This window comes from Schistocerca gregaria, chromosome X (assembly GCF_023897955.1).
Source record: "Schistocerca gregaria isolate iqSchGreg1 chromosome X, iqSchGreg1.2, whole genome shotgun sequence".
Classification (NCBI taxonomy): domain Eukaryota; kingdom Metazoa; phylum Arthropoda; class Insecta; order Orthoptera; family Acrididae; genus Schistocerca; species Schistocerca gregaria.
Genome location: NC_064931.1, coordinates 35634925 through 35662659, shown reverse-complemented (window position 1 = coordinate 35662659; position 27735 = coordinate 35634925).

Sequence of the window (27735 nt, the reverse complement as noted above, 5' to 3'; positions counted from 1 at the left end):
GGTACGAAATAAACTCTGAATGAGGTTGTTTTTCCGGAGATATACCAAGACGGTGATCGTAGGAATGTGCATTATCAGACCAGCACTCCGGTTGCACGTAGCCCACAATGCAACCTCGTGATAAAATCGCTGAATTTCGAGGTGATTCGACTATGGAGCGTGAAATGTAAGCGGTATTTCCGACTCCCTCACACTGCCCCACATAAATATTTCTATAGTACTTGTAATGTATTCTGTCTCAATACCATTTCAGAGGTTCTGCAATATATCAACTGAGTTATTGGCGATGACTGATTGAGAAGGATCACAAACAGTAGGAGTAGATAATGTGCTGATTGAGGTCGTAAGAAATGTACACTGTCTTTTCAGATTTCTAGAGTTATGCTATCCACTAGAAATGATGTCTGTGATTTGGAATCAAGTCCTTCCCTTCAACCACATACCTGCGTATGATCACAGCTACAAGTGAATCATATTTCTGGCACTCTCATATCTCGAAACGAGTCATCTTTCTCGAACCTATCTGCTACGGTAAATTTCCAACGTGGTTTTAGTCAGTCCCTACGCATACTGCAACTGCACCCATTTCTGCAGCTTTGCGAATATGATCGTTCTAATTTAAGTCGGAACTGAGCAGAAGTCGGAGAAAGCAATATCCAGCACCTTCTGCAACCCGTGTAGAAACAGAACGACGTGAGTTAGCGCAACAGGACCGTGTTTTAACCATTCGATTGAAATGCGCACATTGTGGTGCGTCTCCAAACTAGATACAGGTACTACAATCCGCAGCAGATCGGCGTCTATTCATATCTATCTCCACAACATGCTATCATCGGTATTCTGTAGCATTCAATAGAGAAAAAATTACGAAATATAAAAGGGCCGCCAACTTCATCCAATATAGAAGTCACCTATGCGCCATTGCTAGCGCGATGACGCATAGCTGCGACATGGGTCCGGCGCAGAGAGAGAGTTATTGCGATACTTCCCAGCATAGCATTCCTAACGGGACACTCCGTCTGTCATCGAATTTACCTGTCAATTTGCTGCTGCTGCCGATGTAGGGCGATCTTATTAAATATACAGCTTTTGATCCATTGCAGAGGGCAGTTTAAGGATTCATCACCCGTACTGTAGGAGGATGGCCGTATCCCACAGATTGTACTGTAAGTCAAAAGAGACGCTCCCTGTGACCCTGTGTCGTTGTTTGAAACATTGTTTTCTAACACGCTTTGTACACTGCCATACATTTTGTTTTCTGCCACGACTTCAATGTCAATGTCAGGACCAAAACTGACATTAAGGCGCTCTGATCCACGGCCTCTCGCAGAAAACTAGACATCGCAAAATGTAAATCATATTGTTACTTTGTAACAGGCCACAAACACTGGATGATTAAAAAAAAGAGAGTTACAACATAAGCAAATTGGGGGAGTCTTGCGACGTTGTGGATGGTTTCCAAACTACAGTCCGAAAGTGATTCGCGAGCTCTACGTTTAGTCATGGGACAGCTGATGACAGTACATTCTGTTTCGACTGATTCGTCATACTGCAGTCACGTATGCTATCAATGTTTCGGTGCTGTCCACCCCAGAAGATGTTGCCTCTCCACCAAAACTCTTTCTCCAACTCAAATAAGCGATGTCAGTCAATCATTATGTGGTAACCAACAGCATGCTAGTGCATGGATGTGGTGGAAAAGACACCATCGATGTACTCTAATAATTACCATCACAGTTGATAGTGCAAACAATTTTAGGAGTTTTAGAGTAATTTCAACACCGACCAATGATGCAACAGCATGTTTCCCTATTTCACCCATTCTCCACTCTGCGAATATTGTTGCGAACGTGGATAGATGATTGTGCAGTACGTCCATTCATTGGTAATTCTCGAACACATACACCATCAAAGTGTATCATACAGCACTCTACATATTTCTAACACCTCGAGCATAGTGCTTAATTTACGATCTATCTCTCTGCGTATGGGAGTCACAGACCATTCTCGCTGTCTTAGGATAAAATTAGAGAGTGAAAGGCCCTCCTTACACTGTCATTGACCAATCCCCCCCACCCCTGCAACCGACTAGAAGAAGTTCGCTACATTCCACGTCTCGTGAATGAATGGAGCTAGCCGAGTCGTCACCCATCCAAGTGCACAAGATTTCTGGAGATGCGCCCATGTCGAGGAGGTTAGCATTCCTTATCGATGTATAGTAACAGATTTCAAAGCTATTTGTATGGCAGAAAATTCTTCTTAGTAACGGACCACAAGCCATTGCAGTCCTTGTTTCATCCGACGAAGCCGGTTCCTTTACGAAGTGCCCAAAAATAGCAAAGATGGGCTTTGTTGTTGTCTCAATACCAGTACGAGATTGTGTATCGTCTGACAATTCAACACGGTAATGTTGACGCCATTTCACGTCTTCCGATAGGCCCTGATACAGACTTTGACGCTTTTGCTGCATCTTGTTGTCACATCGATATCCAAGATTCTGAATTGCTTCAATACTTTCCTCTGAACGATAGAAAAATTGCACATTCCGCGGTAACTAATTCAGATTTGAACATTTTGCTAAAATGCTTTCGTACAACTTGGCCTCGCACATTGCGGAGCATACAGAACTCTGTAGTGCACCGATACTTTGTACATGGCATAGCCTCACTATACAGTAAGGTCTGATTCTTGTTAATAATGACAGTGGATAGTCAAGTGTGTTGATCCCCAAGCTTTGCAAAATGAAGTGTTACAGTTACTTCAACAAGGACACTGGGGGATTGTTCGTACGATACAGTTGATGCGTCGACGCTGTACTTGGGAGGGCATGGACATCAAAATAGAACAGATGACGTCACAGTCTTCTGCCGCCGAGTAGTTTGTCAGCAGTGCGCAAGTAGCAGCAAGTGGCTTATTTAGCGTTCATATAAGTGTAGTAGTCAAATTGAAAATTTGTTTGAGTGTTCTTAGCTCACTTGTTTAGTTAAATCCGCCAAATCATTGTGTAGTTTCGTATTTAGCAGGGGCAGATTTGCATTTTAATATCTGTGACGTGTAAAGTCACGTAGTCGTCTGTCGTTTGTTTATTTATTTCAAATAGTCTTTGTACGTTACTGACAGTACAGTTAGCCTTTTGCCGCCGAGCAGTGTGTCAGCAGTGCGCAAGTAGCAGCATTACTGCATTTACTAGGCAATCTTGTATTTTAATAACCGTTTAAATTTTGTGTCGAATTGTTTGTGCTCTCTGTAGATTAGTTCACACGTTCTTTGCACAACAGTATTTAGAATGGATAGGGACTGCGACTGCTGTGTGTCGGATATGGGCTGAGTTGACATGCCTTCGCTCCCAGCTTCAGGCAGTGTTGGCTTCGGTCACACAGCTTGAGGCTGTTGCCAATGAGCATCACTGTGGGGGTCCGGATGGGGGTTTGTCAGGGACGGCCAGCTCGTCCCATGCATCCCCCGATTGGATTATGGCTGTGGCTGCCCGGGATACTGCCCACATTGAAGCTGACCCCTCACCTGTGGTAGAGTGGGAGATCGTCTCGAGGTGTGGCAGGGGGCGAAAGACATTCCTCAGGGCTGAACGAAGGCGTCTCCAGTTTTTCTGACGAACCGGTTTCAGGCTCTGTCTCCGGCTGATACTGATCTTTGGCCAGACATGGCTGCTTGTCCTGTTCCAGAAGTTGCCCCTCAGTCTGCAAGATCCAGGCAGTCGCAGAGGGTGGGCTTGCTGGTAGTTGGGAGCTCCAATGTAAGGCTCGTAATGGGGCCCCTTAGGGATATGGCAGCAAGAGAGGGAAGAAAACCAATGTGCACTTCGTGTGCATAGCGGGGGGAGTCATTCCAGATGTGGAAAGGGTCCTTCCAGATGCCATGAAGGGTACAGGGTGCGCCCATCTGCAGGTGGTCGCTCATGTCGGCACCAATGATGTGTGTCGCTATGGATCGGAGGAAATCCTCTCTGGCTTCAGGCGGCTATCTGATTTGGTGAAGACTGCCAGTCTCGCTAGCTGGATGAAAGCAGAGGTCACCATCTGCAGCATCGTCGACAGGACTGACTGCGGACCTTTGGTACAGAGCCGAGTGGAGGTTCTGAATCAGAGGCTGAGATGGTTCTGCAACTGTGTGGGCTGCAGATACCTCGACTTGCGCCATAGGGTGGTGGGGTTTCGGGTTCCGCTGGATATGTCAGGAGTCCACTACACACATCAGGCGGCTACACGGGTAGCAGGGGTTGTGTGGCGCGGACTGGACGGTTTTTTAGGTTAGATGGCCTCGGGCAAGTACAGAAAGGGCAACAGCCTCAAAGGGTGCGGGGCAAAGTCAGGACATACGGGGACCAAGTAGTAATCGCAGTACTGTCGAAGCTGCATTGGTAAAGTACCGGAACTTCAAGCGCTGATAGAAAGCACCGAAGCTGAAATTGTTATAGGTACAGAAAGCTGGCAGAAGCCAGAGAAAAATTCTGCCCAGATTTTTACAAAGGCACAGACGGTGTTCTGAAAGGGCAGATTGCATGCAGCCGTTGGTGGCGTGTTTGCCGCTGTTAGTAGTAGCTTATCCTGTAGTAAAATAGAAGTGGATAGTTCCTGTGAATTATTATGGGTGGAGGTTATACTCAACAACTGAGCTAGGTTAATAATTGCTACTTTTACCGACCTCCCGACTCAGCAGCATTAGTGGCAGAACAACTGAGAGAAACTCTGGAATACATTTCACATCAATTTCCTCAGTACGTTATAGTCTTAGGTGGAGATTTCAATTTACCAGATATGTACTGGGACACTCAGAAGTTTAGGACAGGTGATTGGGACAGAGCATCGAGTGACATTACACTGAATGCACTATCTGAAAATTACTTCGAGCAATTAAACAGAGAACCGACTCATGGAGATAACATCTTGGACCTACTGATAACAAACAGACCCGAACTTTTCGACTCTGTAAGCTCAAAACAGGGAATAAGTGATTATACGGCCATTGCAGCATCCCTTAATATGGAAGTAAATAGGAATATAAAAAAGGGAGGAAGGTTTATCTGTTTAGCAAGAGTAATAGGAGGCAGATTTCAGACTACCCAATAGATCAGAACGAAAATTTCTGTTCCGACACTGACAATGTTGAGTGTTTATGGAAAAAGTTCAAGGCAATCGTAAAATGCGTTTTAGACAGGTATGTGCCGAGTAAAACTGTGAGGGACGGGAAAAACCCACCGTGGTTCAACATCAAAGTTAGGAAACTACTGCGAAAGCAAAGGAATCTTCACTGCAAATTTAAACGCAGCCAAAACCTCTCAGACAAACAGAAGCTAAACGATGTAAAAGTTAGCGTAAGGAGGGCTATGCGTGAAGCGTTCAGTGAATTTGAAAGTGAAATTCTATGTACCGGCTTGACAGAAAATCCTAGGGAGTTGTGGTCTTACGTTAAATCAGTAAGTGGATCGAAACAGGATATCCAGACTCTCTGGGATGATAATGGCATTGAAACAGAGGATGACACTCGTAAAGCTGAAAAACTAAACACCTTTTTCCAAAGCTGTTTCACAGAGGAAGACCGCATTGGGTGACCGCAAATGGCTGAGATCGAAATAAGTGTCCAAGGAATAGAAAAGCACTGAAATCACTCAACAGAGGAAAGTCCACTGGATATGACGGGATACCAATTCGATTCTACACAGAATACGCGAAAGAACTTTCCCCCCTTCTAACAGCCGTGTACCACAAGTCTCTAGAGGAACGGAATGTTCCAAATGATTGGAAAAGATCACAGGTAGTTTCAGTTTTCAAGAAGGGTCGTCGAGCAAATGTGCTAAACTGTAGGCCTATATCTCTGACATCGATCTGTTGTAGAATTTTAGAACATGTTTTTTGCTCGCGTATCATGTCATTTCTGGAAACCCAGAATCTACTCAGTAGGAATAAACATGGATTCCGGAAACAGCGATCGCGTGAGACCCAACTCGCTTTATTTGTTCATGAGACCCAGAAAATATTAGATACTGGCTCCCAGGTAGATGCTATTTTCCTTGACTTCCGGAAGGCGTTCGATACAGATCTTCGACCATAGATACTAATCTATGGTCGAAGATACAGATCCACACTGTCGCCTGATAAACAAAATAAGAACCTACGGAATATCAGACCAGCTGTGTGGCTGGATTGAATGGTTTTTAGTAAATAGAACACAGCATGTTGTTCTCAATGGAGAGACGTCTACAGACGTTAAAGTAACCTCTGGCAGCAGGGGAGTGTTATGAGATCATTGCTTTTCACAATATATATAAATGACCTAGTAGATAGTGTCGGAAGTTCCATGCGGCTTTTCGCAGATGATGCTGTAGTATACAGAGAAGTTGCAGTATTAGAAAATTGCAGCGAAATGCAGGGAGATCTGCAGCGGATAGGCACTTCGTGCAGCGAGTGGCAACTGACCCTTAACATAGAGAAATGTAATGTATTGCGAATACATAGAAAGAAGGATCATTTATTGTATGATTATATGATAGAGGAACAAACACTGGTAGCAGTTACTTCTGTAAAATATCTGGGAGTATGCGTACGGAGCGATTTGAAATGGAATGATCATATAAAATTAAATGTTCGTAAGGCGGGTGCCAGGTTGAGATTCATTGGGAGAGTCCTTAAAAAAAGTAGTCCATCAACAAAGGAGGTGGCTTACAAAACACTCGTTCGACCTATACTTGAGCATTGCTTATCAGTGTGGGATCCGTACCATGTCGGATTGACAGAGGAGATAGAGAAGATCCAAAGAAGAGCGGCGCGTTTCGTCACAGGGTTATTTGGAAACGTGATAGCGTTACGGGGATGTTTAGCAAACACGAGTGGCAGACTCTGCAAGAGAGGCGCTCTGCATCGCGGTGTAGCTTGCTGTCCGATTTCGAGAGAGTGCGTTTCTAGATGAGGTATCGAATATATTGCTTCCCCGTACTTATACTTCCAGAGGAGATCACGAATGTAAAATTAGAGAGATTCGAGCGCGCACGGAGGCTTTCCGGCAGTCGCTCTTCCCGCGAACCACACGCGACTGGAACAGGAAAGGAGGTAATGCCAATGGCACGTAAAGTGCCCTCCGCCACACACCGTTGGGTGGCTTGCGGCCTATAAATGTAAATGTAGATGTAGTGTGAGGCATGTGCGGAAAACCAGTCCGTTCCGCTACAAGAATTCTCTGCTGGGCCTAAGTCGCAATCACTATGGGAATGTGTGCAGATAGACTTTGCGGGATCTTTCCGGAACACCCGTTGTTTGACTATCGTAGACTCTTATAATCAGTTTCCTTTTACTGGGCCAATGAACTCGATAACGTCAAGTAGCACCTTCAGGCGTTGTCCTCTATTTTTGCCTCGAAGGTTTGGTTCAAATGGCTCTGAGCACTATGGGACTTAACTTCTGAGGTCATCAGTCTCCTAGAACTTAGAACTACTTAAACCTAAGTAACCTAAGGACGTCGCACACATCCATGCCCGAGGCAGGATTCGAACCTGCGACCGTAGCGGTTGCACTGTTGCATACTGTAGCGCCTAGAACCGCTCGGCCACTCCGGCCGGCTCGAAGGTTTGGCTGACGTCATAGTGTCGGACAACGGCCCTCAGTCCACGTCAAATGAATTTGAAACATTATGTTCACACAGTGGTTTAGAGCATCTGGCTAGTACACCGTTCGATCGACAGTCAAACGGCGAAGCGGAACGTTTTGTTAGAACTTTAAAGCAGTAAATGGTAAAACTTCGCACCACACACACTAGGGATCACGCATTGCAACTGCTTCTCTCCTCCTGTCGTTCGAGCTCACGAGATGGACCATCACCGGCGGAACTGCTTCACGGCCGCCGCCATCGGACATTACTCCATCTGTTCCACCCTCGTCAGCACCCGGCAGCGAAGAAAGGCCGCAAGTATCGGTTCGCGCCTCATGAAATTGTGTTTTACAGGGTTTTTAGCGGCAGCACACGGTGGGTGCGAGGTGAGACCCTTGATCGACTTGGCGCACGCATGTATCTCATTTCAGGTCCAGACGGATTGCAGCACCGACATCACAATCAAATTCGCAACTGTCATGTGCGCAGCGATCGTTCTCTGTCTCTGCCCCCAGATTCACAGATCTCGAGGGCACAGAAGCCACCAGAGGGTGTCATCCTGATACCACAGGACGACCCTATGGAGATCGAGTCTTCTCCTCCTTCGCCTCCTCTCGTCCTACCGATGGTGCTGGACCCGCCCGCCGCAACCGACGCCTTCGACATCTTGCTATGGGCCTCAGGAAGTGGACGCGTACCCTTCTGGTTGTTTTCTGGGGAACGTTTCCACCAGAGCGAAGGCTGGATGGCGACGTAAGACCGGAATCATAAAGTCCCCTGCGGCAGCAGCTTCCGATCCATCGCAACATCGACGCTCCTGCCTCCTCTCCCAACCCATTAGCACCGGAATTAATTTTTTCGTGATTTTTTTAAATTGCTTTATTATGTCTGTAAAAGGTATAAATTACACAACAGAGTTGTTTCGACGAAAGTCATTACCGCCATTAGTGAGATATTTGATGTTGCCATATGCAACACTAGGTGCTTTCACGACTTAAATTTATATGGATTACAACTTCAACTAAAATAAGTACGTTATTGAAATTTCTTATTACATATACAATTTTTGTTCAAATTTATTATTCAGTCTTCATCATACAACTGATACTTTATAACACAGTACAATTAATAATCAAAAGTCAAACCCTGAACTCAGCATTATTTTACATGAAATGGAATAAAACAGTCAATACACAATCCCACATTGTTCTCACAATAGATTTACAGTCCTTCTGTGCACACCTTTTCTTCTTCTTTCCTTCTGTGTGCTGGACGAGGTGGTCAGTCTTATCAAACCTAATTGAATCTGTTATTCGGCTGTCAGAACATACCCTTCATGCAGATGGTCTCCTGGCTCCTTTTGGTAATTCTTGGTGTCTTTGCAAGTACACTGTTGCTACTTCTCTCTTGAAATCAAGCTGAGAAACAGTTTGGTTTCTTGCTTTATTATACAATATCCAACTATTTTGTATGGCGACTTCTAACATCCTTGTTAAGAGACACCAGTACCATTTCTTGCTTCCTATAGCAATGTGATAGCATGCTATATTCTGATCCATCTGATCAATACCTCCCAAATATGTATTATATTTGGCTACCAGTTTTGGTCTGGGAATCATTATATTTCGCTTTTTTAGTTGCGAGAATCTCTTGACTTGGCCAGCTTCTTCTGCACCACGTGAAGAAGAGATCATTGTGACAACTGAGTTGTCCAGCCACCGCACATACAATAATCCATCATTCTTCTCTATACGGATCTGGGTGCTCAACAAACACATCACCTTCTACATCGTCATTATAAAGAATCCCCAGCGCCCCAGCAAGCGCGAACCCTCTTCTAAAACAATAAAGAGAAAATTCGTCCTTTTACTGAGTACAAGCGCCTAGCGTTGCCATATGGCAATACCGACGTTCAAACGGCCTAAATAAACGTAATTTATTTTACAGCAAGCAGTAACCTCCAAAGAATATATATTTGATTATTTAAAGCACAACCATACTAAAAAACCAAATTATATATCGTAAGTTACTGTGTAAAACATACTTTCTCGAACTTGTAATCCATTTTTCTTCGTCATTCAGCAAACAACGACTTCCAGCACTGCTTACGCCGCAGAATTTAAATGTATTGTTAAAACAGTTACACTGTAGTGATCTTTACAATCCTGCGGAACGGGATCCAGTGCTGCCAATACTCTCAATTCGTTGATGTCGTGTAATCAACGATTTTAAAAAAGTGTTACAAACGTTGCCATATGGCAACGCACGGCGCTAATGGGTTAAGGTGTAAAGTCAGGCGCCGGAACGAGAGAAAAGAGATGGCTGTGGGAACAAGCCAGCCAATAGCACGCTGACCGACCCCTGTCCAGGACAACGCGACAGCAGCGGCCTCTAGGCAAAGATGACATAAGCATCTCACCCGACTGGTCACGGCCCAGTTCTACAGAAGCCGCAAGGCAAGCGACCTGAATAGGAGCATTAACTCTATTACTTCACTTGTTTTAGAATTGTTATACTGAAGAAGCTTGTTTACTTTGCATGTCGCCCTTCGCTTGTTACACGTCTATGTAATTCTCAAAGTTAAGTATTGCCATTCACTTTTCGTAATGAAACTCGTTAATACGATTTTATTGAATTGTTGTCTAGCGATTCGAGAAAACACGTTTCCTAGATACCCCTTATTCGACTAAAAGGTGGGATTGAACAACAACAACAACAATAATAATAATAATAATAAATATTTGCATATTGAACTCACAATACTCAAGTTAGGCAAAGCTATTTATGATGTGATTTCTTTGTAGCAAATTAGTCCATCACATCTTCATAGCCTAGTTGCTGCGTTGTCAGAATTCATGGTGACGTCATCAAGACTGTTGACTCGAATCTGCGACATGGATGACCGCATATAATTCTTAGTCTTTTGAGTAGTGAGAAATAGCGCTCGTCGAACAATTGGTTGCAATTGTAGACAGAACTATTCGTAGTGCAGTCTCCAAATTAGTAAGCAGTTTTTGAACGTGGTTTTCGTGCAACACTCTATACAAAATATTTAAGGGGGAAGTTTTTATTTCGTTGAACTTCACGTGTGCTTTAAATGACTAACCTCATTACTCAAAAATGCTTCGAAATTGTCGTTGTAACCCTCTTACGGTTTTCTAGCAAGTTCAGTATTGTCCTGTCTAGGAAAATTATTCTTTTCTACAATTCAGCTTTCAATCTATCTATTATATTGGGAAATATATTCATTCGAAAATCTTGTTTTCCTCCAAAAGTACTACCAAGCTCGACTGCCTCGTCCACTTCCAATTTTCTTGACTTTTAAATTTTTGTGTCAGTTTTGCACATATTTATCTTACTCTTTCAGATACCAGCGTTTTCATACGTGTCGTATGTAGAACGATTCTCTTGGATCTCTTGAAGTAAAGGCTCCTACAACTTTATTAGTCCTAATAGATATCAGCAATTTGCAGCAATTTATTTGTAGTATTGTATCTTTTCAACATCATTGACCAAAAGGTTATCCTTATCGCAGTTTCCAGACACAGCAGACTGCTCAGCGTTCCAGTCTCCTTCATCTTGGTGATGCATTTTGAGTGTCATCATCACGATTCTTGAATAACTTCCAAAACTGGAATTATTTCTGCCCATTTAACACTGAGACTGCAGCAGGCAACGTGACGCCCTGACAAGAATTTTTTTGAAATTTGTTTTCTGAGGCTGAACTACTTAATTTTGAGTGCAAAAATATCAAGGATTCGTCGAACCAGAGAAGAAAGTGTAAATTGGTTCCAACAAACGGAAAAATGAAACCGTTTGAGGACAACACTCTGCTGCACACGATCCTGCTAAGCCCATGGAGGGAGCTACGCATGAAATACACACAGAATGAGGGCTGATTTGTTTAATTCTAGCTTGGAGCCCAGAGTAAGTACCAATCGTACTGCTTGAATTTTTCTTTATGACTGTCCCCTGCCTAATAGAATGTCTAAATCACATTTACTTAATAAATTTATTGATGAATATGTTAACTCTTCTGATTTGTGTCCTGAATTTGGGACGAAACAGATAATTATTGCAACAGGAAATCCATATTTTGATGGATACATTACTACAAAATACAGCTGATCCACATGTGTGATGTCGGGAGTGGAGAGTAATATGGGGAAACTTTTGAGTTTCCTTCACTTTATCAACAATACACGTCTCCAACATTTCTGTCAGAACTGATATAAACTATTAACTCGATTGAAAAGAAATGTATGATGTGCTCCCTTTTCCTTTGTTTTCATAAAGCGGTATATTAGTAATCTAGAAAAGGATCGAATTCTGTTATTAGCTGTAATGTCATCTTGAAATTTCCCCAATTTGTTGACCCAAACACAAAGTTTTGAGCCCCAAAAGATAGGCCTAGTATGAAAAAATTTTCGACCACAACAACAACTCATTTAACACGCCCCTCCACTATTTTGCAAGTACTTCTGTCTAACAGCTGAGATGTTAGTTCCTTATCTGTTCTCCAAATGATTTTTCCTACAGCTTTAAAAGTTAGCACACATTTCCTATGTTCAGCTGAATTCTCATGGGCAGTTATTTGGGAGAGACTGCTTTTCCAGTAGTTAAATCCCTGAGTGGGTTTTGCAAATTGTGATGGCCCATTAAATAAATATTGGACCCAAAATACATTACCATTGCTTTGAAAGTATACTAAAAGTAGTATTTTGTTTCCTGACATTCCTTATGGTTCTGAAAAACAATCCGTTATTGAAGTACCTCGGAAAGCCACTATACTCACAAGTACTGTCTCACATGAGCTTCGCTAGCGATACAATCCCGAAGACATTCATTCATTATCCAGTTCGCGCAATCTTCAGAGACTGAAAATGCATATTTTGGGTCAATTGAAGTGATTGTTTCCTCTTCATTATTATTGTTTCTAATATCGGAAACACCTCACTTAGATAAGTCATACACTGTACTATTTTCGATATAGTTCACCAGATTATTACAATCCACATTATAATGCTCTGGTGTTTCTAGACACGAGCTCGAGCTGGAGCTATAAACAGGACATCGAGTTTTTTACTCTTTCTTGCTATTTCCTCTTTGTTTATTGCCTTGTCTTTCGGAAGTTTCCGATATCTACAGCCAGTTACTCCTCTTCGATGGTCACTCATTTTCATTGATATCATAATATAACTCCCAAAGTAAGCAGTACACAACTGCAATCGTTACAGTTTCAAACTGAACTAACCTGCCAGCCAAGCCCGATAGCGTTGATGGCCTCTCGGCCGACGATGCGCAGTAGACGGCTGCGCAGCTGACCAATGAGCGCTCGTTTGGTTTTCGCGCCTCGTGCTGTCTGAAGCTCCGCCATATTTCAGAGTTCTACCGTGTTTTACGTGCGGAACAGTGCGGTTGGCCGATTTCTGTTGTATACAGGGTCTTCTCTGAGTTTTGTCGTAATGGCTGAAACACCTAAACGTCGTCAAGTGTTTCACAAACAGGCAAGAGACCTTATTTTTAGAGTGTACTCTTTCTCAAGCGTGAGACAGTTTCAAGCGAGCCGATCTGCGAGGTTGCCAAGGTGCAGGAATCAACTGCAGTGGCCTGTGGCGATATTGGTGTACGTAATGTCAGGCGACTTATGCAGGAGGCGAAGCTGTCAGAGCAGGCAGTTGGCAATGTGGTCTCCAGGGAAGAAACATAGCGTTAAAAAGAGTGTAAAAGGAATCGACGACTTCGATCAAAATGTGTTGCGTCGCAAGGTTTTCGAATTTTATGAAAGAGGCGAGTTCCCCACAGCAGCGAAATTGTGCACTGTTATGCACGAAGCTACTGGGTTTGATGGAAGTGCAAGATCGATGCAAAGAATGTTGTAGAACATCGGATTTAAATATGTAAAGTCCAATGATGGACGCAAATTTTTAATGGAGCGTAATGATATTGCTGCTGCTAGGATTACGTTTCTAAGAAAAATACATGACATCAGATCAAAAGAAAAGTCAACTGTCTATTACTTGGATGAGACTTGGGTGATTAAAAACCATACTAGAAATTTTATTTGGCAAACAACAGATGGATAAGGCGGTTTGAAAGTTCCAGTGGGAAAAGGAGGGCGTCTTATAATATGTCACCCTGGTTCTGCTGTTACCGGGCCTGAAAGTAAACTTATTTTCAATTCAAAATGAAAACCAAATCTGACTACCATACTGAAATGAATGGAGAAACATTTCGACAATGGTTTCAGATTGAGCTGTTGCCTTATTTGGATCCAGACTCTGTCATTGTTATGACAGGATGATAACTCTGTTGTTCTCATCAGGCCTCCTCCTACAAGCACAAGGAAAAGTGATATTGTTTCTTGGTTGCGAAATAATAATGTAACGCACAGTGAAACCAAACAAGAGCAGAGCTTTTGGAACTGGTGAAGATGTCAAAGACCAGCGTTAAAAACTACAAAATTGACTCATAGCTGAGCAACATGGACACAGAGTGATACGAGTACCTCCTTATCATTGCCATTATAACCCCATTGAACCGGTGTGGGCACAGGTGAACAAATATGTGGCAGACAAAAATACTACATTTGAGATAGCCGAGACTGAAAGACTCACCCATGAAGCAATAGAGAAAATCACCGTTGCTGATTGGGAACCTTGCGCGCGTCACACTGACAAAATTCAAGAAGAAGATTACCAGAAACAAGTTGTCAGAGACGAAATAATGGATTCGTTAATAGTCAGTCTAACTCTCACATCCAGCGACTCCAGTTCCGGAGGCAGCGACAATGAAAGGTCCGAGTAAAAAGGTATGTGAATGGAATGTAAACTTACTCTGTAATTATCACGAACATCTACTTTCTTCTCAAGCCGTCTGTGCCGTGGAAAGTAGTTCAGTGGAATATCTATTCTGTAATGACAATTTTATTTCACTTCGTTGTTTTCTTTAAATTAAACGCCTTTTCATGCTGCAATCTGTTTTATTAACCCAGACGCTTTTAGAATTTTATTTTAAGGCATCATCGGTGGATATCATCTGATGTAGTACACTGTAGCTATTATATGCCGTCATGTAGATTTGAAAACAGTTTACGCCCTTATTTTTGCATAAATAAATTATTACTTACGATTACATCCAAAAACAAGGGCGTGAACTGTTCTTAAACCTACAATGATATAGCCTCAGTGTGCTATTTCAGATGATATCCACCGGTAATGCCTTAAAATAAAATGTGTAACGCGTCTGTATTAATAAAACAGATTGCAGCTAGAAAAAATCGTTTACTTTAAAAAAACGATTATTTATATACTTGCTGCGGATAATGGCCATTCAAACAAATTTGTTTATTTTACTTCTCTCTCTATTCTATCTGCGATATAACGTAGATTAAAACGCTGTTCCCCCTGGGGACTGGGGTGGGTATTTTAGATTTGATTCTTTCGTCTTTTTATTTATAAAGCAAGAGGAACGGAAGGCGTAATCTTTCTGTAATGTGCAATTTATCATAGAATCTATTCTGCAGTGAGAGAGTATGTATCACTATTTCGTAATGTAATAATGACTGGGAAAGATTGAATAGACATTCCATTCTGTTATGTGTATGTCGCAGTTATTAGGTACATTTAATAAATTTATCACGGAACGGGGAGTAGAGCACCGTGAACCTGACAGTAGCGAGACAGGTGAAACATCGGCTAAAGCAGCTGTCCGTAGCATAGCTGTCGTCCATTCGCCCAGCGCCAAGTTGACACTCCTAGGAAGCTGCGCGGTGCCGCGACAGGCCATGAACACTGTCGCAGACTAATAGGACGAGTGCGGTATTTTCTTTGAATTTGAAATCTGAATGGGCGTTTTTAAGTGTCGACACTGGCTACTACTATAACAACATTAGTAGCATCTCCGATCAGAAAACCGAATTGCGAGCAACGACATGCTGAATGAAGTGAATAATTGTCACATTGCCATGGCGTAACGTCATTGCTAAAACGAAACCTGTTTTTTTTTCTGCTGCTTGATCAGACCGTTCATGAAATTTGAGCTGATTGTCGCCATTGTTATTCATAACCATTTCATTGTGATTTAAGCACGCATGCTCTTTTCAAGAGTTGTGCATAAAAGGTTTCACAAAAAATGGTAACAGCTTAAAAACCATCCATTAAAATCCATCGCCGTTTAAAATCCCAGCACTAGGCAACTGCCTCGTCTGCCTAGTGTCTCCCGATGTCAGATATTGCAACGTTACTTGTACTTTAACTTGAGCTGACGCGACACCTCATATATGTGGCTTAGATATTTGTATATAGCCAGAAATATGGCTCAAACGAAATTTAAAATTGACTTTACATTCGAAAACGATTTTCTTTCTCGGCAGATAGTTTCCTTATTAGTTTATGGGATTTCTCTAAAAGATTTCTATGAGATACTCGTTTCCTGATCCAACATTTGTGGCTACATTTTTTGCCCATCAACTGTCAATATAAACTCTCCGTCTACAAGCTGCAATTCGGTTATCTCCCGTATAAATAAGGGAGAAGCGAGTTTCACATGAAGCTTATTGGTATGCTGTGGGTGGCACTGGCTTCTCCCTATAAATAACTTCACTTGTCTAGATCGTGAAAGTCACGTAAGTAGCGTGTCCAGCTTCGGCGTGAATTACTTAGAAGTGCATTCCCCACCAACACCCACATAAATCATATTACATGTGGAAACACCCTACTTTCACGCTGTCTTGCCAACTTAGATCTATGTTACGAAAGTTTAAATCATTTAACTTTTTGCGTGATGTCGCTTCCCCCGCCATCGCCTACGAGTTCCAGCAACTTCATCGATATCTATAGCTATAATCTGCCGATAACAGTGAAGTTCATGGCAGAGGTTACGTCATGGTGTACCTGTTGTTAGGACTTTTTTCCCTTTCCATTCACGTATGGAGCCCGGGAAAAAACGATTGTTTAAATGCCTCTCTGAGGGCTGTAATTAATTTATTCGTATTCTCACGTTAGCCAAGGGAGCGATATGTAGGGGGTTATAGTATATTCCTACAGTCTTCATTTGAAGCCAGCCCTTGAAATTCTGTTAGTAGAGTTTTCCTGAATAGTTTCCGTTTATCTTCAAGAATTTGCCAGTTCAGTTCTTTCAGAACCTCAGTGACACTCTCCTGTGGTTCAGACAAACCTGTGATTATTTGTGCTGCCCTTCTCTGTGTATGTTCAATATCCACTGCCAGTCCTATTTGCTATGGCCCCCACATAACATGAGCAGTTTTCTAGGATGAATTACACAGTTGATTTGTAAGTGATCGCCTTTGTAAACTGCTAGCTTTTCCCTTGTATACTACCAATAAACCGAACTCTGTTGCATGCTTTACCGACGCATGAGCCTAAGTGATTGTTCCATTTCATGTCCCTACTAAGCGTTACAACCAAGTATTTGTGAGTTTACAGATTCCACCTGTAACTCACTAATATTATATTCGTAAGATACTATATTTTTTGTTTCGTGAAGAGCGCAATTTTACATTTTCTTACCACTTAAAACAAGCTGCCAATCACTGCATCAATTTGTAATCTTATCAACTTCAGACTGAATATTTGTTGTAGAAAACTGCATCATCTGCAAAAACTGAGGTAACCGTTGATATTGTCCTCAAGACTTAATATACAGCATGCACAACAAGGGACCCAACGCACTTTCCTAGGGTACATCGAAGTTCCTTCTACATCTCTCCAATCCAGTCATACACTCCTGGAAATGGAAAAAAGAACACATTGACACCGGTGTGTCAGACCCACCATACTTGCTCCGGACACTGCGAGAGGGCTGTACAAGCAATGATCACACGCACGGCACAGCGGACACACCAGGAACCGCGGTGTTGGCCGTCGAATGGGGCTAGCTGCGCAGCATTTGTGCACCGCCACCGTCAGTGTCAGCCAGTTTGCCGTGGCATACGGAGCTCCATCGCAGTCTTTAACACTGGTAGCATGCCGCGACAGCGTGGACGTGAACTGTATGTGCAGTTGACGGACTTTGAGCGAGGGCGTATAGTGGGCATGCGGGAGGCCGGGTGGACGTACCGCCGAATTGCTCAACACGTGGGGCGTGAGGTCTCCACAGTACATCGATGTTGTCGCCAGTGGTCGGCGGAAGGTGCAAGTGCCCGTCGACCTGGGACCGGACCGCAGCGATTCACGGATGCACGCCAAGACCGTAGGATCCTACGCAGTGCCGTAGGGGACCGCACCGCCACTTCCCAGCAAATTAGGGACACTGTTGCTCCTGGGGTATCGGTGAGGACCATTCGCAACCGTCTCCATGAAGCTGGGCTATGGTCCCGCACACCGTTAGGCCGTCTTCCGCTCACGCCCCAACATCGTGCAGCCCGCCTCCAGTGGTGTCGCGACAGGCGTGAATGGAGGGACAAATGGAGTCGTGTCGTCTTCAGCGATGAGAGTCGCTTCTGCCTCGGTGCCAATGATGGTCATATGCGTGTTTGGCGCCGTGCAGGTGAGCGCCACAATCAGGACTGCATACGACCGAGGCACACAGGGCCAACACCCGGCATCATGGTGTGGGGAGCGATCTCCTACACTGGCCGTACACCTCTGGTGATTGTCGAGGGGACACTGAATAGTGCACGGTACATCCAAACCGTCATCGAACCCATTGTTCTACCATTCCTAGACCGGCAAGGGAACTTGCTGTTCCAATAGGACAATGCACGTCCGCATGTATCCCGTGCCACCCAACGTGCTCTAGAAGGTGTAAGTCAACTACCCTGGCCAGCAAGATCTCCGGATCTGTCCCCCATTGAGCATGTTTGGGACTGGATGAAGCGTCGTCTCACGCGGTCTGCACGTCCAGCACCCAACTGAGGCGCCAGGTGGAAATGGCATGGCAAGCCGTTCTACAGGACTACATCCAGCATCTCTACGATCGTCTCCATGGGAGAATAGCAGCCTGCATTGCTGAGAAAGGTGGATATACACTGTACTAGTGCCGACATTGTGCATGCTCTGTTGCCTGTGTCTATGTGCCTGTGGTTCTGTCAGTGTGATCATGTGATGTATCTGACCCCAGGAATGTGTCAATAAAGTTTCCCCTTCCTGGGACAATGAATTCACGGTGTTCTTATTTCAATTTCCAGGAGTGTATATTTCGTCTGATACCCCATATGATTGTACTTTCGACAATACGTGTAGGTATGGTACTGAGTAAAATGATCTTTTGAAACAGAGAAACACCGCAAATACCTGACTGCCTTGATCCATGGCTTTCAGGGAGTCACATGAGAAAAGTATGAGTTGGGTTTCACATGATCTTTGTTTCCGAAATGCATACTGATTAACATGGAATAAGTCGTTTTGTTCAAGAAACGTGATTATGTTTGAGCTCAGAATATGTTCTAATGTTCTACAACAGATGGATGTTAAGGTTACTGGATGGCAGCTTTGTGGATCACTTCTGCTACCCTTCTTGTAGACAGGCGTGACCTGTGCTTTCTTCCATTCACTGGGAACAGGTTTTTGTTTGAGGGATTTACAACAAAATGTAGTTAACACAGGGCCTAATTCAGCTGCAAAGTGCGAACAGAATCTGTTATGGACTACATCTGGTCCTGGTGCTTTATTCAGCTTTACCGATTTAAGCTGTTTCTCAACAATAGTGACACTAATATCTTTTTCACTCGTCTTTTCAGTGATACAAGGATTATGCTGGGTTAATACTCCTGGGTTTCCCTTTGTAAAGGAACATTTGTAAACAGAGTTAAGCGTTTCTGCTTTTGAATTGCTACTCTCAACTTCAGTTCTAATCTCGCCCATGAGTGACTAGACACGAACTTCAGTGCCACTGACAGCCTTTACATATGACCAGTATTTCTTTGGGTTTTTGAAAGATCATTTGATAATATTCTGCTATGCTACTCATTGTGGTTAATATTACTACAGAACCATCTGTACTGTAAACGTACTTTTTTCAGTATGACGATAATAATTTGTTTCCTTACTCACAGAGTGTTAATATTACAGTGAAGGGAAATACAATTTTTTTTGTGCCTTTAGGGAGTTTAAGCTATCAGAATCTTGACTAACTTTTCTAGACACCTTTCGATTTCTTCTCTTTCTCATCATCAGTTTTATAAGCATACATTTTCTCTTTTAAACTACAACACTCTTCCATTATTTTTCTTAACATTTATCTTCCATTTTTTGTAATAGTTCTTTATTTACTAGAGGAATAATACGAATATTTATTTCTGTACAATCATTTGTACCCTAATAATCAATCACTAATTTCACATTCTCATAAATATCTTCAGTTTTATATTATAGATATAACTGTCAGTATTGTGATAACAAAGTTCTATATTTCCTCCACATATTAAATATTTCAACATAAATAGGTTTATTACACAAAAGTTTGTTCTTATACATATGGATAGCAACTACATTTTCATTAAATATTATTCTATTTTTAAAATTTGGTTTAGCTATTAATTTAGCACATTTAACTGGATTTGAGGTTAATTTTGGGTTGACAGCGTTTCATATATTTTACATTCTTTCTAGATACTACACTCCTGGAAATTGAAATAAGAACACCGTGAATTCATTGTCCCAGGAAGGGGAAACTTTATTGACACATTCCTGGGGTCAGATACATCACATGATCACACTGACAGAACCACAGGCACATAGACACAGGCAACAGAGCATGCACAATGTCGGCACTAGTACAGTGTATATCCACCTTTCTCAGCAATGCAGGCTGCTATTCTCCCATGGAGACGATCGTAGAGATGCTGGATGTAGTCCTGTAGAACGGCTTGCCATGCCATTTCCACCTGGCGCCTCAGTTGGGTGCTGGACGTGCAGACCGCGTGAGACGACGCTTCATCCAGTCCCAAACATGCTCAATGGGGGACAGATCCGGAGATCTTGCTGGCCAGGGTAGTTGACTTACACCTTCTAGAGCACGTTGGGTGGCACGGGATACATGCGGACGTGCATTGTCCTATTGGAACAGCAAGTTCCCTTGCCGGTCTAGGAATGGTAGAACAATGGGTTCGATGACGGTTTGGATGTACCGTGCACTATTCAGTGTCCCCTCGACGATCACCAGAGGTGTATATCCAGTGTAGGAGATCGCTCCCCACACCATGATGCCGGGTGTTGGCCCTGTGTGCCTCGGTCGTATGCAGTCCTGATTGTGGCGCTCACCTGCACGGCGCCAAACACGCATACGACCATCATTGGCACCAAGGCAGAAGCGACTCTCATCGCTGAAGACGACACGACTCCATTCGTCCCTCCATTCACGCCTGTCGCGACACCACTGGAGGTGGGCTGCACGATGTTGGGGCGTGAGCGGAAGACGGCCTAACGGTGTGCGGGACTGTAGCCCAGCTTCATGGAGACGGTTGCGAATGGTCCTCGCCGATACCCCAGGAGCAACAGTGTCCCTAATTTGCTGGGAACTGGCGGTGCGGTCCCCTACGGCACTGCGTAGGATCCTACGGTCTTGGCGTGCATCCGTGCATCGCTGCGGTCCGGTCCCAGGTCGACGGGCACGTGCACCTTCCGCCGACCACTGGCGACAACATCGATGTACTGTGGAGACCTCACGCCCCACGTGTTGAGCAATTCGGCAGTACGTCCACGCGGCCTCCCGCATGCCCACTATACGCCCTCGCTCAAAGTCCGTCAACTGCACATACGGTTCTCGTCCACGCTGTCGCGGCATGCTACCAGTGTTAAAGACTGCGATGGAGCTCCGTATGCCACGGCAAACTGGCTGACACTGACGGCGGCGGTGCACAAATGCTGCGCAGCTAGCCCCATTCGACGGCCAACACCGCGGTTCCTGGTGTGTCCGCTGTGCCGTGCGTGTGATCATTGCTTGTACAGCCCTCTTGCAGTGTCCGGAGCGAGTATGGTGGGTCTGACACACCGGTGTCAATGTGTTCTTTTTTTCCATTTCCAGGAGTGTATATTATACCTCAGTTTGTAGAACTCGTTTTTAAAATAATTTTTTCCTTTCATTGTCGTTTCCATATTAAAATCTATATACTTTCTGAACCAAATCAGAGTGCTTGGTTTTTAAAGCATTATGGATTTTTGAAATTTTCGTTCCTAATGATAGATTTATGATTTCTACAATTAACAACATAACTATATTTATTATCTCTAGTAGTTAAGAATTTTTTCTTTAATTCTCGGTACACTTTCACTATTGGGAGCTAATGGCAAATCTTTACCTAAATCATGTATATCTTTTGGATATTATAAACTAAATTCTAAAAATATAACCTGTCGTACAAGAATTTCACATTTTTTAAAAATTGAAACATTATTGGTTCATTCCATTCATATCCACCATATGGTAAATTTTGTCCCATACCATTAGCATATAAATAATAATTCAAGTGGTTGATCAGTAATTTTAAACATTTTATCTCAAGATAAACCAGGTACCGTGAAATACCAAAAGCAATATAAACTATATGTTTTATACTTTATTTTCTAATATTTTTGTAAACATAACCTAATAATAAAACATCAGTTTTTAAATATAAATCGTTATATTCATGAAGATTTCTTGTATTCACTTTTCACAAATTGATTTATCATGATTATAATTGCCACTTATTTTGTAGTCTTTGACTTTATTCTATTTTTTTTTACTGGAAGAAACGTTTCTTCAAATTTTTCCCAACTAACCATGTAATCATAAGGATAAACTCCTTTTTCAGTTAGTAAATAGTTTAGTTCTTCTCCTGGAAAAATATTTGTTGATTTTTGCTTAAATTTAAGGAAAGGTTATCAAGGCTTAAAAGTCATTAATTTTAATGTTTCAATAAATCCCATTTTTAAATTTTTTGTTCTTTTTTTATCAAAACTAAAATATCTATTTTCATTATTTGGTATTAAATCTATTTCTCTTTTATTGCAACTAGGGTTCTTTCACAATGAAAGGAGAGTAGTATCATGATGAACTATAAAAATTAATTCATGCAGTACTAGGGTGTTTTAATTGTAAATTACGTTTATTGATAGTGGATTTATATTTTTTAAATTGAATGATCATGATGGTGAAATATTTTATTTTTTGTCTAAATATTTCTTATATAAAGAACATTTTTATCATTATTATGTCTAGCTTGTTCTTCAGTTGTTAGTAGTATCATTTCTTCAATATCAGAATAGATTTATCAAATTTCATCAATTTTTTAATATATTCTATAATTTTTATGGCAATTTGGCCTTCTATGTTCAATTTGATCCGTATAGTGTCCATTTAATATATTTACTACACTGACAAAGACCACTGCGTTTGTGCTTTTGTTATTATAAAGGAATTTTCTGGATTGTCTTGACAATTATCAATTTTTAATAATATTCTTTGAAAATCTGCACAAATAAAAAAGGAAACATTTGTTTAAATTAATAGTTTTTAAATTCTATGCATTTACCTTTCTTGGTCTAATTTGTCTTTTTCATTAAAATGTAACAAACACAAATAACAGTTAAATTTTTTGTGCCCTTTTTGTATATTAATTTGACTGTACACAAGTCGAGATGAATTTCTTATCCAATAGTAGTGTGAATTATTTTTATTTCAAAAAGATAATAAATTAATATGTTTTTCTATATTAGATTTTGTTATTTTTCATCGATATACATCATAATAAGTTTCATCGGATGATATTTTCCTTTCAAAGGGATAAACATTAATAATTACATTAATTTTAGTCTCAGTTTTTGGTATATCACTCATTTCAACTGGACATGAAATATATTACTCGTCCTCTTGGGATTTTTATATTCCTGACTGTCTACTGTTGTTAGTGTGAAAGCTACTGCCCATAGAAAGCATTTTTCATCATTATGTTTTACATTTACACAATTTCTTTTTTAAAATTTTTGCTAGTAAGTTGAACTTCTTAATAGAAGGTAGGTATTAATTGATAATTGTAATCAAGTACTTCTATAAAATGTTCATCCTGTTTCTCCTGTCTGAAAATGTGAGATTTTTGAAAAAAAATATTCCATAAGGTTATTATGTGTCTCCATTCTATGCTCACAAAATAAATGAAGATTTATTTTTTAGCCATTAAATAATTTTGAATTTTTTTAATGATCTTTTTGCTTTTGTTGCATTTAAGGAATGATTAGGACTGAGTCACCCTTTTTTCGAAATTTATAGTCTGTAATCCATTTTTAAATGATGTATCAATTAAAAATTGTGAACAGTGTTTCTGTTCCTTTCTTTCCCAAACACATTGGTAGAAAATGGAAATATTTTCTTATGATGATTATCTTTACAATTTTTTGATTAACAAACACATTTGTAGAAAATCGGAATATTTTTAAATGATTTATCCCCTTGTTTGCCAAATACATTGGTAGAAAAAGGGAGTGTTCCATTTAATTGGTTATCCTCATTATTTTTAATAACATCAATATTATGTTCTACTTTACAATTAGGTAATAGTTTCATATTCTTCCTTGCCTTTACCTCCCTTTTTGTTATGTATTTATTTATGAAGTTAATCAAATCATCATAGTTTCATTTATAATACCCTTTTAAATAATCTAATTTACAGTATTATTGCAGGTCAACCACAGTGAAATTTCTTTTATAATATTCTCAAAGCTCATTCAGTTTTTTTTGTTTTGGCAATCATTTATAAGTAGAAATCATTAGATTTTTGTATTTTTAATAATTTTTTTTTTGAATAGAGAAAACGAGATTTTGGAGAACTAAGTATAGGGAATTTTTTAAAATCTTATTAAAATACTTTTCTATATAAATGGAAGCCTTACTGAAGAAGATCAATAATGTTAACAATTCAATTGTTTTAGAAAGAATAGTGAACTAGAAGTAAATGTTTGCTGTGACATTGCAAGCTGTGAATATCTGAGTGCTACATATGGGGAGAAAATTTGTATGGAGCTCAATAATGAGGATAAGATTATTTAGTCAAACAGATATTATACATGAATTAATGGTTATGATTATAATTATTCTGAAGAAGGGAATATTAACTGGGATATAAAGGAACAAAAAATCTTCAGATGACTATAATAAATTTTGCAATCTGGAATTCACAGTGTAGATTCCATTAGTGTCGTACCACAGTGAAATACAGTGTAGAATGTTCATTTAAACTTCTCCGATTTTATATATCTAAATTATTTGAATAGTAAAACAAGAATTTATTCCTTAAATTTTTTATCCGCTTATTCACAAATCTAATTTTTTTCATGTTTGAGATTTTTTATTTTTTATGATCGGTTAAAATATACAATTCTTATGATTTTCATTTCAATCATTAAATTTTGGTTAAATTTACTGAATGATTAGGATTAATTTGGGGAATTGGGAATCGGCTTTACTGGATGGAAATGGTTGATAGCCCCAGGCAAACATTTTGGAAATGGGAAGAGCTATTGAAGTGTGGTTTTCACACTGGATTAATAGTTAGGAGCTCATATTGATAGCCAGTCAACAGATTATTATAGTACTCGGAATATCATAAGTGAAACAATGCTTGTTGACATTAAGAAATTAAAAGTAGGGTAAATTAGCATGTCAGTGGTATTTGTTGCAGGATTATAATGCAAGTCATTTACCAGATAATATATCTTGAAAATTTGCCACATCAACACTTGTTTGTGCCTTTCAGTGTGCATAGTTCCTAGGCGTAATGTTGTTATGTTTGCTTACAGTGTGCTTGTGTGTTCCCTGAGTGGATTGTGACTTGCTAGTCAGTTAATGTGTGACAGTCCAAGCAGTATGTTGTGAGTCAAGAATGAAGTTTATCACTGTATAAAAGCTGACATAGTCACAGAGTATGGAATGTGTATGAAGAATGCAGTTCGTTCTTCTAATTGTATGAGGCAAAATGTCCCAATAGATAACAACAATCTTGGCAGCTGTTTATCAATCTCTTCAACCAGTTATACTAAATTCGTAGTGTGACACACAAACAACGGAACAAAAGGATACTAGTGATGACAGCAGAATGGGATATTAATGTTCTTGGTGCTGTTGCAGTTGATCTGTGAGTTAGCTCCTGTGAATTCACACTAGGAAGTAGCATGAGTACAATAAGTGTCCTATGCATTCTCCATTGACACAGGTTCCAATCTATCACATCTCTCTTCATCAAGAGATGCATGGAGACGATTATGAGAATCGTGTTAACTTCTGTACAAGGTCATTAATACACGATACTCCGTGTGTCTTCTTTAGTGACGAAGCCACATTTACCAATCACGGCCAGGTAAACAGCCGAAAGGTGTGCTGTCGGTCTGTTGACAATCTCTGTTGCCTCATAGGGTGGAACATCAACATCCACGGAGTGTAAACATGTGGTGTCAGATATTGAACCATCAGCTCATAGGCCCATTTTTCATAGATAGAACACTGAATGTGCACAAGTAGCACAGCCTCCTAACAGTCCATCGTCCACGGCTGCTGGAAGACCTTCCTCTGCAGACCAGGAGGAACCTGTAGTTGTCCAGCTTGTAATGCATTAAGTACCACACCATACCTTCTCGTGTTTTTTCCTGATAATTGTTTTGGACACAGAGGACCTGTACCGTGGCCGATCCATTCCTCGGATTTGATGTGTGTAGACATTTCTCTGCAGGAAAACCTAAAAGTCACTGTCTACAGACTGGAAGCGTCTATTGTCTCTGCTGGTCGTCATTTTGAACACAACCCGTCGTGGTCAATGAGCCGTGTTGACTAATTCTATGTTATTACATCTTTGAATAAAATAGAAAGAAACACACCCTCTGCCCAAACTCTTTGCCTTTAAATGTGTCTGCTTGTGTCTGTATATGTGTGGATGGATATGTGTGTGTGTGCGAGTGTATACCTGTCCTTTTTCCCCCTAAGGTAAGTCTTTCCACTCCCAGGATTGGAATGACTCCTTACCCTCTCCCTTAAAACCCACATCCTTTATCTTTCCCTCTGCTTCCCTGTTTCCTGACGAAGCAACTGTTGGTTGCGAAATATAGAAATTTTGTGTGTGTGTTTGTGTGTGTTTTTTATTGTGTCTACCTACCGGCGCTTTCCCGTTTGGTAAGTCGTGGAATCTTTATTGTTACGTCTTTGGCTACTGGAGTCATCTGTCTCTGTCTAGTCGCCAGGTGGCGCTTTCACGGCCTGTTAGTTGAGTCTTTGGCTGTAGTTCCTTGGGCAGATTGTTGACCACATTGCCAGGCAGTCAGTCGCAGTCAGGGCGAGAGAGAGAGAGAGAGAGAGAGAGAGAGAGAGAGAGAGAGAAGAGGCACGTGTGACACGTGGCAGGCTTTTCACAGGGCTTACTGGCGCACGATTGTCTAAGCGGCTAGTCAACATTAGAGTTGTCTCGGTCTTCAGTACTTGGGCCTACTGTTGACGCAGCTGATTTACTGTGCGTTAAGGAGACACAGTTGCTGACACGTTTGTGGGAGTGCTGCTCATTTTCTGATGCCGCCTGTTCTGCCCTCGGGGGTAAGGTACTCGTTACTTGACTGACACATTTGTTCCCATGTTGAAGTTGCTCCTTCTATGCAGGATTGACTGTGGTTCTCCATCTTTCTGTTTCGAGAACTGAATTTACCCTGTGGTGCCTCTGTTTGAATTATTTGAGTAAGGCTAGTGTATTTTAAAATCTCGTATTTTAATTACAACTTGTTCAATGTCTACTTATTTTTCAGCTGTGCATTAATTTAATCATCATATATTGTTGGCCGACAGGTGTGTTGGTGACCACTGAGGTCGAAACTGAGTTTGATTTTAACTGAAAATTGTTGCTTCCATGGTTGATGTAGCAACTATAAAATTTTCTACAGCTGTGTCTCTTGGCTCTTTTGGGTAATTAAGTTCCATAACTCTGCTGAGATTTTGCCCCTCCAGGAATATTAATATTTATTGTTTTAAACTTGGTTGCGATTGTAGTTATTTGAGTGTTAGCCCTCAAGATTTGCCTGCTGCCTTGTAAGCTACATAAGTTAATGTGTCTGAGAGCTGTGCGATTATTACATTAACTTGTTATATTTTATTTTAAGGTTAACCAGTTAATCTTTTAGTAATTCTTATTGTAAAGTTCTTGTTACGCATAAGGTCTGGTTGGGG